This window comes from Odocoileus virginianus, chromosome 5 (assembly GCF_023699985.2).
Source record: "Odocoileus virginianus isolate 20LAN1187 ecotype Illinois chromosome 5, Ovbor_1.2, whole genome shotgun sequence".
Taxonomy (NCBI): Eukaryota; Metazoa; Chordata; class Mammalia; order Artiodactyla; family Cervidae; genus Odocoileus; species Odocoileus virginianus.
Window position 1 is genome coordinate 21492685 of NC_069678.1, and position 18939 is coordinate 21511623.

Below are 18939 nucleotides of genomic sequence, written 5' to 3' on the forward strand. Positions count from 1 at the left end.
TCCAACTTTATCCCGCTGATTAGAGGCTCCACGTATATCATACACAAAAGGGTCCTAGGCATTTGGGTCTATTAGTGACCTCCCTATTTCATTAGTTGTTTGTTGATGTGCTGAGTACTATACTGTTTTAAGTATTAAAACTTTGTAGAATATTTTAGTATCTGATACCTCTCTCTTTTTAGTGTTTTCTAATATATTTTTATGTGCCTATTTTTCCACAAGAACTCTAATATCAGTTTTCTAGAGTCATACAAACAATTTGTAGTGTTTTGTATTAGAATCATTTCAAACTTATAAATTAACCTAAGGGAAACTGACATCTTGCTTAGACATTCCATCGAAGGATAAGGGAAGTTTATCCTTTTTGCGTTCAGAAGTATTTTAAGTTCTTTATGCTGGCTTTGAACACTTTTTTTTTTTTTTTTTTTTTTTTGACAGGAAACAGCATTTATTGGTGAGCGTGATTAAGACAGAGCTGATGCTCATGAGTGCAGGGCCCGCCATTTGTCCAGGGGACCACGATTAGGGATGTATTTGACTCCACAGCCGTCCGGGACGAGTCGCTTTTCTGCCACCACGTTCTCAAATTCATCCACATTGAACTTGGTAAATCCCCACTTCTTGGAGATTTGTGGATCTTCTGACGGCCAGGGAACTTGAACTTGGCCTGGCGGAGGGCTTCAATCACATGCCCCTTGTTCTACAGCTTGGTGCGGATGGACATTATGACCTGGCCAGTGTGGACCCGGCCACTGTGCCCTGGGGCTTTCCAAAGGCACCGCGAATACCTGTCTGGAGTCTAGATTGGGAAACAGCAGGCCAGTCATGAATGCCCACTAGGAAGAGCTGTCTCCAAGGTCCCTCAGGACTACCTGTACAGGCAACAGGCTGCATACACTACCAAGGAGGCTGCTGTTTGCAATGAACACTTTCAAAGTATATTTTTAAGCATTTAAACTTTTGTGTTACTGTTGCTATTGTAAATCGATTTTTTTTCCTTTATAGTTTCTAACCGGCAACTGATTTCTGTGCATAAATTTATATCCTCACATCTTGCTGAATTATGTTTGTTATACTCTTGATTCTCAAGGTTAAAGTTTTTTTTCCCATTATCTACAAATAGTTTCCTTTCTTTTGCAATTCTTACACCTCTAATGGTTCTTTTCCTATTGCCCTGGTTAATTCCTCCAATACACTGTGATGGAGATTCTGAACATTCTTGCCTTTTTCCTGACCATAGTGGGAATGTTTCCATTGTTTTCTCATTAGTAAATACTGAATTTTGTACTAAAGAAGTTATTCTTGGGAATATTCCTTTTATAAAGAATGTGTTGATTTATTCCAAGGCTATTTCAGCATCTATGGGGATAATTATGATTGTCTTGTTCTACTTAGATATATTTAAATGATAGAGTTCTTAATGCATGTTTGCATTCCTAGTATAAATTCTACTCAGTCATGGTATATTATTTTCTTAATTTTATGTTGGAATCCGTTCAGTAACACTTTATTTAGGATTTTTGCATTAGTTTCCTAAATGCTTTGTTCTATGATTTCTTTACTTAGCCACATTTATCCAGTTGGATATATAAATGTTTTATCTGCTTCATAAAAAGAATTTGGAAGTTTTTCTTAATATTCTATGCTTTGAAACAATTTATGTAGCATTGAGACAATCTCTAAAGATTGAATAGACAGAGTTTCCCTCTGAAAAGATCTGAATCTGGTACTTTTGTTTCTTTGTTTTGGTTTTGATTTTTTTTTGTTTTAGTAGATAGTTTCTTGATAATGTTCTTGATTTCTTCTGTGGAATTTGGTCTTCTAAGTTTTTTGTCACTAATGCAGTTACTTTTGATATACTATAATTTCCCAGTTATCTCAGTGTTTAAATGAATTTGCATGAAGCAGATATATATATATATGTGTGTGTGTGTGTGTGTGTGTAAACAAATTTCTCCTGTTATTTCTTTCATCAATTTTTACTTTCTATATTTGTGCTTTCTTTCTTATACCTCAGTTACATTAACTAGTGGTTTGTCTATTTTGTTCATTTTTCTTCCAGATGAGAAAATAGGAAAACAGTAGAGCAACTCAATCAAAATTTTATTTGTTGCTCTACTGTTTTCCCACTTTCTCATAAGCTGGTATTATTATTGCTATTCCACATTTTGTACTTTATCTTGGTTTATTTTGTTCTTTTTTCTAGATTTATAAATTGACAAGTTAATTTTTAATTTCTATTATTTTCTTTGCACTGATGTTGTTTCTTAGGTCTATACATTTTTCTGTGATAACACATTTAAATCTCATTTTTTATTTACAGTGCTTCTATTACCACTATTTTTCAAACATCTGTTTATACTTTCTGTTTAACCAAGAGTTTTTAAAAGATTTTTAACTTTCCAGATAGGGGTCCTCTTAAGCTTGATATCCTTAATTTCTACTTTTGTTGCATTGTAATAAGAATGGTCATTTGTAATATGTTTATTTTATGAGAAGTGTTGGTGCTTTATTTGTGGTCAATTTTTGCGATAGTTCCATATGTAAATGAGAATAAATATTCTCTACTTTCACAGTGTTTTACACACATGCTCACTCACTATCTATGTGGTTTATCTGTTAACAATGTGATTTATATCATCAGTATCCTTAGTTTTTGTCCATTTGGCTTGTGTTATACTGACAGTAATGTTAGTTTCCTTTTATTAATATGTGTCTATTACTTTCTCCTTTAATTTCATGCAGTTTCTACCTGAGGTTACAGCAATGTTGTATGATGCAGAAATATTTATAACTATTATATCTTCATTGATAGTCAAGGCTTTTAGCATTTAAAGTGTTCTATTTAAAGTGTTCTATTTTATCTCAATTCATGCTTTTTGTTTGGTAGTCTATTTGCATGGTAGTAGCAGCAGCAGCAGCCTTATGAAACTTTCTTTCCTTTTTTTCCCCTCATTTGACTGATATATCCTTGTTCATCCCTTTAAATTTAGTCGTTTGGAATCTCTTTATTTATATGTGTCTCCATACAACATAAATTTGGTTTTGTTCTATGGATCAATATGAAAAATCTTTGTCCTTCTACTATGCCAGTTTAAATAGTTTAGATTTATTGATAAGGTAAATATATTTGATTCTTCTAATTCCTCTAATATGTTCTTATCATATTATTTCATAATTATGCATATATTATTTTTCTGTGGTCACAAGTGATATACCTTCACTGTTCTCTTTTTTTCCCTTATTCGGAGGGTGGTTTACATTTAAATTCTGGTATAGGTACATGTATAGCTGTACATTCTAAAATACTCTTAATCCACCTACACTTTTCTCCTTGTGTAACCTTTCACTAAGTAGTTTGTCAGTTTTTTTTTTTTTTTATGTTGCCCATTACTTTATTTTTTTTTTCCATTTATTTTTATTAGTTGGAGGCTAATTACTTTACAATATTGTAGTGGTTTTTGCCATACATTGACATGAATCAGCCATGGATTTACATGTATTCCCCATCCCAATCCCCCCTCCCATCTCCCTCTCCACCCGATCCCTCTGGGTCTTCCCAGTGTACCAGGCCCAAGCACTTGTCTCATGCATCCAACCTGGGCTGGTGATCTGTTTCACACTTGATAGTATACTTGTTTCAATGCTGTTCTCTCAGAACATCCCATCTTCGCCTTCTCCCACAGAGTCCAAAAGTCTGTTCTGTACATCTGTGTCTCTTTTTCTGTTTTGCATGTAGGGTTATCATTACCATCTTTCTAAATTCCATATATATGTGTTAGTATACTGTATTGGTCTTTATCTTTCTGGCTTACTTCACTCTGTATAATGGGCTCCGGTTTCATCCATCTCATTAGAACTGATTCAAATGAATTCTTTTTAATGGCTGAGTAATATTCCATGGTGTATATGTACCAGCAATCCCACTTCTGGGCATACACACTGAGGAAACTGGATCTGAAAGAGACACGTGTACCCCAATGTTCATCGCAGCACTGTTTATAATAGCCAGGACATGGAAGCAACCTAGATGCCCATCAGCAGACGAATGGATAAGGAAGCTGTGGTACATATACACCATGGAATATTACTCAGTTTGTCAGTTTTACAAAGTGTTCTTTGATGCCCATAAATACCCCACTTACTGTAATAAATGACTCTGTTCTATTATCTTTCTTTCCCCTTGCCTCACATTTCTGGTCATAATATTTCTATTTTGTCAGAACATATAATGTTTACATACTATTCTTTAACACTTTTCTCTGATTTTTATTTTAAATGTTTGATTATATGCATAAATGCTCACCATCACAACTTTTTACCATTAATTCCTTGATTGGATAAATCTTATCCTTTAGTAGCAAGATTGGACAAAGTGTTTGTAAACAAAGTTTTGCTTGATTTATTCTATGTTTAAAATAGTATCTATCCTCATCTATAACAAGGGTAAATTTTCTGGATATAAATTTTTTGGCTCATATTTTCTTTCTTTCTTTGAGTTTCTTGTAAATATTTTGCACAGTTGCCTTATTCTCTTAAGAAATCTGATGCCAATCACATTTTCTTACCCTTTTAAGTATTTTTTTTTAAGCTTTTATACCTGAAGACCTTGTAGGTATTTTTGTTTTTCTAATAGTTTGCTAAAGTATGTTCTAGAGTTTCTCATTCTCATGTAACTTAATTGACCCTTGTTAATATGAATGTAGTGATTTTACCTTATTTTAAGAAAGTTTCCCTTGATGATAACTCCAAATATTTGTTTTCTTTCATTGTATTATTTCCAGGAAAACCAAGTAAGAAATGTAACATCTACTTCTCCTGTTTTTTTTTTTCCCTCAATTTTTATATCCAGTTTGATTTAATCCTATTTTTGTCAGTTTCACAGTTTTTGAAGTTCTGGTCCTATGTATAGTAGTTTGCTTGTTTGTTTTTTATTGTTGCATAGTAAATCACCTTGATTCTGTTCTGTTAATGTCTTTTCACAAAAAAAATCACAGTACAATTTCTAAGTGTCTAGTGATCTGGGAGATATTAAAATATCTTTTCCAAGGTAAAAGGTAAACTGCTGGTCTGGTGCCTCCTGAAATGGACCTCTTTGCATTTTGATTTATACCTCATGTGGATACACTACACTGACTCATTTATTAAGTGACCTGAAAGTTGCTATTAATAGATTTGAGAGCTTTCCAGAACAAGAGAAGATTCTTCAACAGGTCCAGTCTGCCTTACAAGCCACCCTGACACTTAAGCCGTGTGATCGAACAGATATAATGGTGCTTGCAATGTCAGCAACAGATGGAGATGCTGTTTGGATATTTTGGCAGCTCCGTATAAGTAAATTACAACACAGACCCTTAAGATTTTGGAGCAAAGCCATGCCATCTGTGAAAAGCTCTCCTTTTAAGAATCAGTTTTTTAGCATGTTACTGGCCCTTAGTAGAATCTGACTATTTGACTCTGGGTCACAAGTAACTATACAACCTGAACTGGATGTTATCCAACCCATCAAACTATAGAGCTGGGTGTGCACCTCCAGACTCCAACACTAAATGAAATTCATAGATGTGAGATGGGACTGAAGCAAACCTTGAGTACATAAGTACGATTCATGTGGAAGTGCCCCATATACACATATCTGACTCTTACTACATCACCTTTTCTCTGTTAGTCCATACCTATGTCCTCATGCAGAGTTTCCTACAACAAGTTGAGAAAGAAAGAAAAAAAAAATTTGATCCAGATTTATTGATGGTTCTGTATGATATTGCAAGTGCCAGCCACAAGTGGATAGCAATAGAACTACAGTCCTTTTCTAAGGTAACACTGAAAAATAGTAAAGGGAGAACTCCTCCCTTTGGGCAAAACTTCATACAGAGCACTTGATTGTTCATTTTGCTTTGAAGAAGAAATGGCCCAAGTCATGAGTTTATACCATTCATGGACTGTAGCCAGTGGTTTAGCTGATCGATCAAGGCTTTAGGAAGAATGTGATTGGAAAGTTAATGGTGAGAAGGTCCGGAGAAAGACTTATATGGATAAACCTCTCCAAATGAACAAATGGCATGCAGATATTTGTGCCCCATGTGAATATTCACCAGAGTAACTCATCAGAGATGGAGTCTAATAACAAAGTGAAGAGAATGACCCATTCTATAGATTTCAGGCAGTCTCTTTGTCTGGTCATCCCTGCAAATATCCAATGGGCTCATGAAAAAAGTAGCCACAGTGGCAACAATGGAGGTTATGATTGGGCTCAACACTCATGAACTCTAACTAACCAAGGCTACCTGACTAGAGCTAATGCTGAGTGCCCAGTCTACCAACATCATCACAAATGGCTTTTCCAACATGGCAGCATTTCCTAGGGTGATGAGCTACCTGATAGAGAAGTTTGGTTACACTGGACCACTTCCACCAATGGAAGGAGCAGTTTTTTGTTTTATTTTATTTATTTATTTATTTTTACTGGAATAGACACACATTCTAGATATGAATTTGTAGTCCCTGCCTGTGCAGTTCAGTCTCTCAGCTGTGTCTGACACTTTGTGACCTCATGGACTGCAGCACACCAGACCTTCCTGTCCATCACAAGTGCCCGGAGTTTACTCAAACTCATGTCCATTAAATAATCTGTTAGGGTTTTTCTGGTGGCTCAGATGGTAAAGAATCTGTCTGCAATGCAGGAGACCTAGGTTCGATCCCTGGGTTGGGAGGATCCCCTGGAGAAGGAAATGGTAACCCACTCCAGTATTCTTGCCTGGAGAATTCCATGGATAGAGGAGGCTGGTGGGCTATAGTTCACAGGATTGCCAAGAGTCAGACATGATTTAGCAACTAACAAACACACATAATAATCTATAATGAAAAAGAATATATGTATACATATTCCCATATATACATATATATAACTGAATCACTTTGCTATATACCTGAATCTTTGTGAGCAAAATACATGTCAATAAAAATTAATTAATTAAAAAGCAGGGCTGAGATTTTCCCAAAAGAGAGAAGGAATTCTCACTAAAGAGTAATTTGAGTTCGTGTCATAGAGCTCTCATCTGCTCGAGCTCTTCCTTTCAATCTGCTCTAAAGACTTTGGATTTATTATACTTAGCCAGTGTAATGGTGAATTATATATGTCAGTTTGATTGGCCCTGGGTTTTGCAGATTAAGCACCATTTCCCGGTGTTTCTGTAAAAGTGTTTCTGAATGGGATTATCATCTGAATCTGTGGACTCAGTGAAGTAGCAGTGCTCCCCAGCGAGGGTGGGCAGAATGCAATCCACTGAGGGACCGGACAGAACAGAAGACAGAGGAACGAGGAGTTCACTCACTTCATTCTTGCCTCACTGCTTGGGCTAGAACATCTCATCTCACCTCCTCTGCCTTGGGACTGGGATTTATACCTTCACCGTCCCTGGTTCTCAGGCCTTTGGATTCAGACTGAGTTACATCACCAAAGTTTTCCTGGGTCTCTAGCTTACAGACAGCAGATTGTAGGACTTCTCAGCCTCCTAATCACATAAACATTATCTTCATAATAAATCAATCTCTCTCCCCTCCCCTCCTTTCCTTATCTCTGCTTCTGTGGTTCTCTCTCCTTTATAACAGGGTTGTTCCAGTCCTGCTAAAATGAGTTCTGGAATATTTTCTATCATTGCAGTCTCTGAAGAGTCTCTTCATGAATCAAGAATTATCCAGAACTCGAACGTTTGGTGGAACTTTTTGTAAAATATTTTTTTCCTTAACTGGTATTGCCAGAAATTTATTTTATTACTTATTTTTCTATTATATATATTTTTTCTATTTCACTGATTTCTGCATTTTATCCTGTCCTCTATTCTGTTGTTTTCCTAATACCTTAAATCAAAAATTTAGCACATTCATTTTTTATCTTTGTTCCTTCCTAATAAGCATTGAAATTTATAAATTTAATTTGAAGTGCCACTTTTATTCCATCCTACACTTATATACATAAACATTTACTAATATTTAGTTTTGTAATGTTATATCTAATATGATTTCTCCTGTTACCACAAGTTAACTAGTAATATTTTGTAATATCCCCAAATTGGAGTTTTCACCTGTCTTTTTTGTTACTAATTTCAAACTTAATCCACTATTTTCAGAGAAACTGATTTCTTTCATATTTGTCAAGTTTTGCTTTATGGCCTAATATCTTGTTCCCTATTGCATGCATTTTATAAACTTTGAGAATAATGTGTTCGTTTTTTTTTTTTACATTGTTACAGAGGCCCACTAAATTAGATTTGTTAATGTCATTATTCAAACTTTCACTATTTTTGGTAGCTTTTGTCTAATTTATATCATTGCTACTAAGACAAGTATATCAAAAGCTTCAACTCTAGTAAATTATTCAACTTCTCCCTATAGATTTTTCTCAATTTTTTGTGAAAATATTGAGCTTATTTTATTAAAGGTGTACAGCTTAGATATATCATATTTTCCTAGTGAACTGAACCTCTTTCTATCAGTATGTAGTTACTATGTTTATCCTTAATAATGTCCAGATCAGTCACTCAGTCATGTCTGACTCTTTGCGACGAAATGATTTGTAGCACGTCGGGCTTCCCTGCCCATAACCAATTTCCGGAGTTTGCTCAAACTCATGTCCATTGAGTCGGTGATGCCATCCAACCATTCCATCCTCTGTCATCCCCTTATCCTCCTGCCTTCAACCTTTCCCAGCATCAAGGTATTTTCCAGTGAGTCAGTTCATCGCATCAGGTGACCAAAGTATTGGAGTTTCAGCTTCAGCCTTAGTCCTTCCAGTGAATAGTCAGGACTGATTTCCTTTAGGATTGACTGGTTTGATCTCCTTGCAAGGGACTTGCAAGAGTCTTCTCCAACACCACAGTTCAAAAGCATCAATTCTTCAGCACTCAGCTTTCTTTATAGTCCAGCTCTTACATACATACATGACTACTGGAAAAACCAGTTTTGACTAGACGGACCTTTGTTGGCAAAGTAATGTCTCTGCTTTTTAATATGCTGTCTACGTTTGTCATAGCTTTTCTTTCAAGGAGCAAGACAGGCTTCAAGAGTACATGAACCTTGAACTTCCAGATGTTCAAGCTGGATTTGAAAAGGTAGAGGAACCAGAAATCAATATGATAACATCAGCTGGATTGTCAAAAAAGCAAGAGAGTTCCAGAAAAATATCTAGTTTTGTTTTATTGACTACACCAAAGCCTTTGATGTGTGGATCAAAACAAACTGTGGAAAAATTTTAAAGAGATGGGAATACCAGACCACCTGACCTGCCTCCTGAGAAATTTATATGCAGGTCAAATAGCAACAGTTAGAACTGGACATGAAAAAGCACACTGGTTCCAAAGAGTAAAAGGAGTATGTCAAGGCTGTATGTTGTCACCCTGCTTATTTAACTTATATGCAGAGTACATCATGTGAAATGCTGGGCTGGATGAAGCACAAGCTGGAATAAAGATTGCCAGGAGGAATGCCAATATCCTCAGATACACAGACAGCACCACCTTTAAGCCAGAAAACAAAGAAGAACTAAAGAGCCTCGTGATAAAAGTGAAAGAGGAAAGTGAAAAATTTGGCTCAAAACTCAACATTTAAAAAATTAAGATCATGGAACCTGGTTCCATCACTTCATGGCAAATAGATGGGGAAACAATGGAAATAGTGACAGACTTTATTTTGGGGGCACCAAAATCACTGCAAATGGTGATTGCAGCCATTATATTATATTAAAAGATGCTTGCTCCTTGGAAGAAAAGCTATTACCAACCTAGACAGCATATTAAAAAGCAGTCGTTACTTTACCAACAAAGGTCTGTCTTATCAAAGCTATGTTTTTTCCAGTGGTCATGTATGGATGAGAGAGTTTGGACTACAGAGAAAACTGAGCACGGAATTGGTTTTGAACTGTGGTTTGGAGAAGACTCTTGTGAATCCCTTGGACTACAAGGAGACTACCAGTCCATCCTAAAGGAGATCAGTCCTGGATGTTCATTGGAAGGACTGATGCTGAATCTGAAACTCCAGTACTTTGGCTACCTGATGTGAAGAACCGACTCATTCGAAAAGACCTTGATGCTGGGAAAGATTGAAAGTGGGAGGAGAAGGGGTCAATAGAGGATGAGATGGTTGGATGACATCACTGATGTGATGGACATGAGTTTCAGTAAGCTCTGGGAGTTGGTGTTGGACAGGGAGGCCTGGCGTGCTGCAGCCCATGGGATGGCAGAGTCGGATACAACTGAGCAACTGAAATAAACTGAGCAAGAGTCTTTTAATCTCATGGCTGCAGTCAGTATCTGCAGTGATTTTGGAGCCCCCAAAAATAAAGTGTCTCACTGTTATCATTTTTCCCCATCTATTTGCCATGAAGTGAAGGAACCAGATGCCATGATCTCAGTTTTTTTAATGCTGCATTTTAAGCCAACTTTTTCAATCTCCTCTTTCACTTTAATCAAGAGACTCTTTAGTTCTTCTTCACTTTCTGCTATAAAGGTGGTGTTGTCTACATATCTGACGTTATTGATATTTCTCCCAGGAATCTTGATTCCAGTTTTTGCTTTATCCAGCCCGCCATCTTCCATGATGCACTCTGCATGTAAATTAAATAAACAGGGTGAAAATACACTGCCTTGACATACTCCTTTCCCAATTTGGAGCCAGTCTGTTGTTCCATGTCCAGTTCTAACTGTTGCTTCTTGAACTACATACAGATTTCTCAGGAGGCAGGTCAGATGGTCTGGTATTCCCATCTCTTTAAGTATTTTCCACATTTTGTTGTGATCCACACATTCAAAGACTTTGGCATAGTCAATGAAGGATAAGTAGATATTTTTCTGGGACTCTTGCTTTTTTGACGATCCAACAGATGTCAACAATTTGTTCTCTGGTTCCTCTGCCTTTTCTAAGCTATTAATAGCCTGAATAGTGCTGCTTGTCTTATTTGTGTCTTCTGATGTACACTTTCAGATTATTTTAGTATTCAACTGGCATATTCAACATTCCATTCTTTGTTTTGTTTTGTTAGTTTTTTATAAATTTATTTATTTTAATTGGAGGCTAATTACTTTACCATATTGTAGTGGTTTTGCCATATATTTGACCTCATTATTTTTTTCATCCTCAGGCTTTAAATATGTATCTAGTGAAAATAACATATATAGACTTTTTTAAGTGGATTTTTTGACCCTATCTTTAACAAATAATCTATTATATATGTTAATATTATGACTATTAAACTATTTTATTCATTTTAAAATTATTTTATTGTATTTTTCTATTCACCACACTTACTTGATTTTTTCTCTTTTTGCTTGTTTTGAACTGAGCTTTGAAAGGACTATCTAAAAAAATATAAAGTGCTGGGCAACACAACCTAACACCCTTTTTAAAATGCATTACTGAATTAACCTTGATGTACTGCTTTTCCTGTTTGGAACCAGTCTGTTGTTCCATGTGAAGTTCTAACTGTTGCTTCCTGACCTGCATACAGATTTCTCAAGAGGCAGGTCAGGTGGTCTAGTATTCCCATCTATTTCAGAATTTTCCACAGTTTGTTGTGATCCACACAGTCAAAGGCTTTGGTATAGTCAATAAAGCAGAAATCGATGTTTTCTGGAACTCTCTTGCTTTTTCGATGATCCAGCAAATGTTGGCAATTTGATCTCTGGTTCCTCTGCCTTTTCTAAAACCAGCTTCAACATCTGGAAGTTCACTGTTCACATATTGCTGAAGCCTGGCTTGGAGAATTTTAAGCACTACTTTACTAGTGTGTGAGATGAGTATAATTGTGTGGTAGTTTGAGCATTCTTTGGCATTGCCTTTCTTTGGGATTGGAATGAAAACTGACCTTTTCCAGTCCTGTGGCCACTGCTGAGTTTTCCAAATTTCCTGGCATGTTGAGTGAAGTACTTTTACAGCATCATTTTTCAGGGTTTGAAATAGATTAACTGGAATTCCATCACCTCCACTAGCTTTGTTCATAGTCATGCTCCCTAAGGCCCACTTGACTTTTCATTCTAGGATGTCTGGCTCTAGGTGAGTGATCACACCATTGTGATTATCTGGGTCATGAAGATCTTTTTGTATAGTTCTTCTGTGTATTCTTGCCACCTCTTCTTAATATCTTCTGCTTCTATTAGGGCCATAAAATTTCTGTCCTTTATGGAGCCCATCTTTGCATGAAATGTTCCCTTGGTATCTCTATTTTTCTTGAAGAGATCTCTAGTTTTTCCCATTCTATTATTTTCCTTTCTCCTTTGTGTTTCACTTCTCTTCTTTTCACAGCTACTTTGTAAGGCCTCCTCAGACAGCCAGTTTGTTTTTATGCATTTCTTTTTCTTAGGGATTGTCTTGATTCCTATCTCCTGTACAATGTCCTGAACCTCCATCCATAGTTCATCAGGCACTCTGTCTCTCAGATCTAGCCCCTTAAATCTATTTCTTACTTCCACTGTATAGTCATAAGGGATTTGATGGGTCATACCTGAATGGTCTAGTGGTTTCATCCACTTTCTTCAATTTCAGTCTGAATTTGGCAATAAATTGTTCATGATCCGAGTACCTATATGCAGACTACATCATGAGAAATGCTGGGCTGGAGGAAGCACAAGTAGTGTTGCAGAAGACTCTTGAGAGTCCCCTGGACTGCAAGGAGATCCAACCAGTCCATCCTAAAGGAGATCAGTCCTGGGTGTTCATTGGAAGGACTGATGCTGAAGCTGAAACTCCAACAATTTGGCCACGTGATGCAAAGAGCTGACTCATTGGAAAAGATCCTGATGCTGGGAAAGATTGAGGGCAGGAGGAGAAGGGGATGACAAAGGAAGAGATGTTTGAATGGCATCATCAACTCGACGGACATGGGTTTGGGTGAACTCCGGGAGTTGGTGATGGACAGGGAGGCCTGGCATGCTGCAGTTCATGGGGTCACAGAGTCAGACACGACTGAGCAACTGAACTGAACTGAACTGAATTAGCAATAAAGTAGAAAAAAATCTTTCCACAAAAAGCTAAGTAGATAAAAAACTATGTGAAATCTAAGGAAGAAAGCAGAGAATCAAGCCTGGTTTTATAGTGAAGAAATTTGTCAAATTGGGTGACTTTAGATTTCCCATTTCCAGCCCCATCTGAGTATCTATTCAAGTGAGGAGTGTAAAAATAATTTCACCCTCCACATCATATAAAATTAAGATTCCATTGTTCACTTCTCTGTATAAAAGTAAATAAGAAACAGTTTAGAAAATTACCCACCTGTTACTTTCACCTAAAGAAAAGATAAGAAATTTTTCAAACTCTTTTGATATTTTTTCTATACTTTTCTAGTCTATTTTATTCAACCAATTAGAATATTTGTTTAGAACATGTACTAACATTAACAATTATATTTTTATATCTAAAAATGATTGTATTTAAATATGTTTTATAGTCTCCTGTTTTCTGCTTTTCTTAATTTCTTCTTTATTTCTTTAGGCACTCCATACATATGTTAAATATTAAGTGCTTGATAATCACAATATCTTAAGTTTTAGAAGGTATACATCTATTGTTCTTTTTTTTTTACTATTACTTATGATATCTCATTTTTTTTCTTTGTTAGAGAAATTTTCTATGTGCTCACATGCCACTGAATACAATCTGGAAAAATTCTGAGGTTGGGTATAGTTTCCTACAGAGAAGAATTGCATTTCCTTTTACTGGCAGTACAAAGCTTAATAATCTGGAAACAAGTTTAGCATCAAGTTCAACTCCCTCATCTTGAGGTGGGTCTAAGACTTAGTTTCCTTGTTTCAGTGACTGCAGGGCAATCCTAGCTTTTGTTCTTGCTCACCCTTCATTACTACTTTCTGTAGCTTCAGCTCCTGTGCTTCAAAACTGGTTATTTGGCCCTTAGGAGTTCCGTCTGTTTATGCTAGAGTTGATAAGTGTGTAAAAAATTGGTTTTGTTGTAGTATATTTAGAATATAGCTGTGGATGTAGTCGGAAGGCTCTTCTGTGCATCATAGCAAAATATCTGTATTTTTTTTTTTTTGGCCCCTTATCAGAAATGGTAATCTTTGATTTCTCAAATAGCAAGAGTCTGAAGACTAATGCAATGTGGCTATAATAAGCTCAGTCCTTACCATGTTTTCCCCAGATATCTCTAGACACCTGGGAGGAAAGCTTTCATGTTACACAGGCCTAGCTACTTTTCATTCATAACCTCATAGGACAGAATGGCAATGACCCTCCCTCCCTGTTCAGCTCCCACAGTCACTGCTTCCCACTGTGTAATGAGTTGCTGCTGCAACTTATTCCATTTTTTCCTATGAGAATACATCTCTGCTCCTTAATTCACCAAAGCGTTACCAAGGCCAGGCTTTTTCACATTTATCAAAACTTGACCAATAGCATGGGACAACAAAGAAGAATTAGAGTTCTTGGGGAAAAGAAAATGAAACAAAGCAAAACAAAATAATCTTGATCTCCAATTTGACTGTCTGTATATATGGTCTTCTTCAAGGAAGTTCATTTCTGATACCAAACAGAAGGGGAGAGTCTCAGTTTCCTTCTTATTCCAAGTCTAAGGCCAGGCTCTTCACCAGTATATTTTCAGAGATGCCATCCTTAGTGATAAACAACCTCTTGATGGAGGTGAAAGAGGAGAGTGAAAAATCTGGCTTAACACTCAGAGATGCTATCCATAGTGATAAACAACCTCTTGATGGAGGTGAAAGAGGAGAGTGAAAAATCTAGCTTAAAACTCAACATTCAAAAAACTAAGATCATGGCATCTGGTCTCATCACTTCCTGGCAAATAGAAGGGAAAAAGTGAGAACAGTGATCGATTTTCTTGGGCTCTAAAATCATTGCTGATGATGACTGCAGCCATGAAATTAAAGGATGCTTGCTTATTGAAAGGAAAGCTATGACAAAACTAGACAGCATATTAAAAAGCAGAGACATTACTTTGCCAACAAAGGTTCATCTAGTCAAAGCTATGGTTTTTCCAGTAGTCATGAATAGATGTGAGAGTTGGACCATAAAGAAGGCTGAGCACTGAAGAACTGATGCTTTTGAATTGTGGTCTTAGAAAAGACTTTTGAGAGTCCCTTGGACTGCAAGGAGGTCCAGCCAGTCACTCCTAAGGGAAATCAGTCCTAAATATTCATTGGAATGACCGATGATGAAGCTGAAACTCCAATACTTTGGCCACCTGATACAAAGAACTGATTCATTAAAAAAGACGCTGATGCTAGGAAAGACTGAAGGCAGGAGATGAAAGGAATGTGCTGCAGTCCATGGTATTGCAATGAGTGGGACACAAATGAGCAGCTGAACAACAACACTCCATAGTGAAGATAACTGTTCATGTTTCCATGAGAATGCTTTAGGTTTTCATAGCACAAATCCTTGCCATTCTGGAATAGTAGCACAGATTCACCTTAGTACGTTAAAAATGTTAAATGAATTTTCCCTAAAATGCAACTGGATAATTTACCTTAAAAAAGAAGTCAAATCTCTTCTCTGTAGAAATGGAAGAATTGCCGCCAGCTTTGGAAAATAATTTCATCTTTTTTAGCTGTAATGCTTTAAAAATAATAATAATAATGAGTTCCATTCCTAACTAAACCAGCCCATTTTCTTGCTACCACATTGGTCCTTCCCAAACAAAACACTTTGCAAGCTCTTCAAAGGCAAGAATCTTGTCTTATTATTTTTATTTTTATTCCTGGGTCATGCTCAATACATTGGAGTGCATCAATCAGTGAATGACCGTATAAATGCATTTTCCATTAAATATATGGAGAAGCTCAGTAGGAGAAACTGTATGTCATTTTTACAAAATGTCTTGCAAAAAGAGAAAGAAAAAGGAGAGAGAGCGGGAGGAGAGACAGAGAGAGAGAATGTGTGTTTATTTTCCTGATCGGAACAACAGGTTTGAATATTGATGAAGTGGAACCAAAATCCGCAGTGTGCACTGAACTGGAGTGAGACAGAAAAATACAACAGACTTGTGACCAAACAGGAAATGTCCTAGTCTGTTGACACAGCATATATTCTGAGTCCAGCGAGTAAGCAGGAGAAACTGACATGAATGAATATGGTTAAACGCAAATGAAAGAGCCATCAAAGTTGTGTCTCTTCCTGCTTGGTGGCTGCCGGCTTTCAGAGGCGTCCAGCAACAAGGGATAGGAGAATCTGCATAAAATATTCTGAGCAGGGCACAGGTAGCTGGTTCCAGACTAGATAAACAATTTAGCAGACACCCAGGAAGAATGTCTGTAACCTTCATAAAACTGAAAGGACAGGCGAGAAATGAGATGGACGACACCGTCATGGAAATTACAGTCTCAGCGATTTGGAGACATTTCATTCTGCAGAGGAGCTGGCATACTGGAGGATGGATAAACAGGAAGTTTGAAATCTGTCTGAAATGGCATGGCATATTTTTCTTGGGGTATGGTATTAAATGAGACTAAAAATCTCTCCAGAAAATAATACAGCTTCAAGTTCCGCTCATCTTTTGAATAACTTAAGTGATTGACTGGAGTTATTTAAGCAATTGCTACACGTCGGTTCCTAAAAATCATGAGACTAAATAGAGTCTTGGGAAAGAAACTGCTCTGAAGAGAAGAAACAGCAGTCTACCAGTAAACCGAGAAATAAAAAACAATCACGAGAAAGTCCATTTGTATGTGCAGATCTCTTGTACTTAGAGCACCATTCTAGACACTGAAAGGAAGACAGCAGAAGCGGCTACCCATGCCTTTGAAGCGTTTAGTTAAGGAGTCAGGGTAACACATGGATATACCTGAGTCATTAACGCAGACAGAGTCTCACAGCTGAATACACAGAGCTCAAGAGTGATCAGCATACATAGATATTACTTGAGGGAGCCTCTTTTTAAAAGGTAAGTTTTACACTATAATTTAAAAGAAATATTTGAAAGATACATTAACTGATATTCAAATCTTCAGTATAAATTTTATATATATATATATGCTTTTTTAACCTTTCTCCTCAAAGACAACATTTTTTAACATAGAATCACATATTTTGGCCATATAAATTAGTTGCAGCATTTCCAGAAGTGTTCAGTTGAATTCTGTTAATTAGGTAGTCAATGAAAGAATAAAAAATAACTAAATTGAGGTTTTATAAAATATTTTTTATTGCTTTTATTTGATTTATTATTTAGAAACTATTATTTCCTTCTTGGACTTATAAAGCACTTATTAAGGGTTTTAAGAAATCTTCTTGTGAAAAAATTAATTTATTTAACCCAGCAATTTGGGTTATTTGACAGAATGCTTTTTAGGTATTTTTGGAAAGCCTATCAAAATGTAAGAAAACCAGTAAACAATTTTGGAATGGATGATGTAGCTCAGCTTCTCACCTTATGAGATAAAGAAATGGAGCTAAGACTCTTGCCCCTGGTTAGCAGCTCACTAATGCCTAAAGTTTAGCAAGTTGTTTTCTAGATTGCCAGCTTTTAACTGTAGTGGAATTAAGCTGTATTGACTTTAGTTTTTTTTTTTGTTAAAACTAATGACATTAAGCCTGATAATGAAATTTGGATAAGATGTAAAAATCTAAAGGAAAAAATTTGGCTCAATATTATCATATATTTTCAAAATGGACTTGCTAGAAAATAGTGGCTCCTAATTTATCTTTCTATCCCCAGAGGTCTTCAAGCAGGATAATGATTTGTTGGAAGGGTGAGAAGAGACATAGCTAAATCAGCTTACACACGAACTCAAAAGGGCTATTTTTGATATAAAAGTTTGTTATTCTCTTAATGCCTTGATATGGCTATGCTAACTACAATAGAACCTGGGCAGCAAAGAATCCAAGGTCCAAAACTACCAACCCAGGACTTCCCTGGTGGTCCAGTCATTAAGACTCTGCCTTCCAATGCAGGGGATGCCACTTTCATCTCTGAGTAGGGTACTAAGATTTCACATGCTCTGGGCAACTAAGCCCTGCAACTACTAAGCCCACTTGCTTTGGAGCCCGTGGGCCACAACTAGAGAAGCTTCAATGCTGAAACACAGAATTGACATGTCACAATTGAGACTTGACATAGTTAAATAAATTAACAATTATTAAAAAAAAAATTACCAACCCACTTAACCAGCTAAGTGCCAGGGAGAAAGACTTAGTTGCTCATGTTTGAAGACACAGCCTCCAATCAGAGTACCATGTTCACAGAACCTGGCAGAACACTGTAGGTATTCATTCAGGTGTATAGTTACATGAGGGGTGGGCTGATAAAGCCAGAGAGTCAAGAAGCAAGCAAGTACTTGGCATCTGGAAACATCTGATCAGGTGAAAGAATTACCAACAAAGGGGTGAGAGTCACCAGCAGAACTGTGACTCCGTCATAACATTACCAAGTGCAATCCCTATAACAGGCAGATGGGATCTTAGGTAATTGCATTTATATTTCTGGTTCTAGAATTGAGCAGTCTGGAGAGAGAAGGCTGAGAAAAGTGGAATGGGGTTGGCACAATCAGATTTTCATTTAGGAATAGGCCATGGGATTCTTGTCAAATTAAGGAATATAGGAGGAGCTCAGTCACCACAACTGGAATGTGAAATCTACATCAAGATAACAAGAAGAGTGACACAGTACTGAGCCCCTGTATCTGTCTACTCCAAGAAGTGTTTCTAGGACCAGAGTGGGGCTGAGCCTAATGGTAGAAGTCAAAAAATGTCTTCAGTTGTGGGAAGAGGAAGCAAACAAAAGCCAAGTTCAACAGCTACTTCCATCTCCAAAATGTATCTCATCAAATAGAAAACATATAGGAAGCAAACCCTTAATTACTTTAGTATCTTCCTGCCAACAATTTATGAGCAGACACAGCAAGCCTAGAGAGTACTTAATGTTCAAGCCTATGTGTTATGTTAAGCTGAGAGCTGATATTCTTTATTTCGGTAGTGTGAAGG

General features: G+C 36.7%; 1 pseudogene; it reads right to left on the reverse strand.

Moving 5' to 3' along the window:
* Positions 1–844: 844 nt before the first annotated feature.
* On the reverse strand, positions 845–952 carry LOC139035350 (small nucleolar RNA SNORA70; annotated as a pseudogene).
* Between the last annotated feature and the right edge of the window lie 17987 nt (positions 953–18939).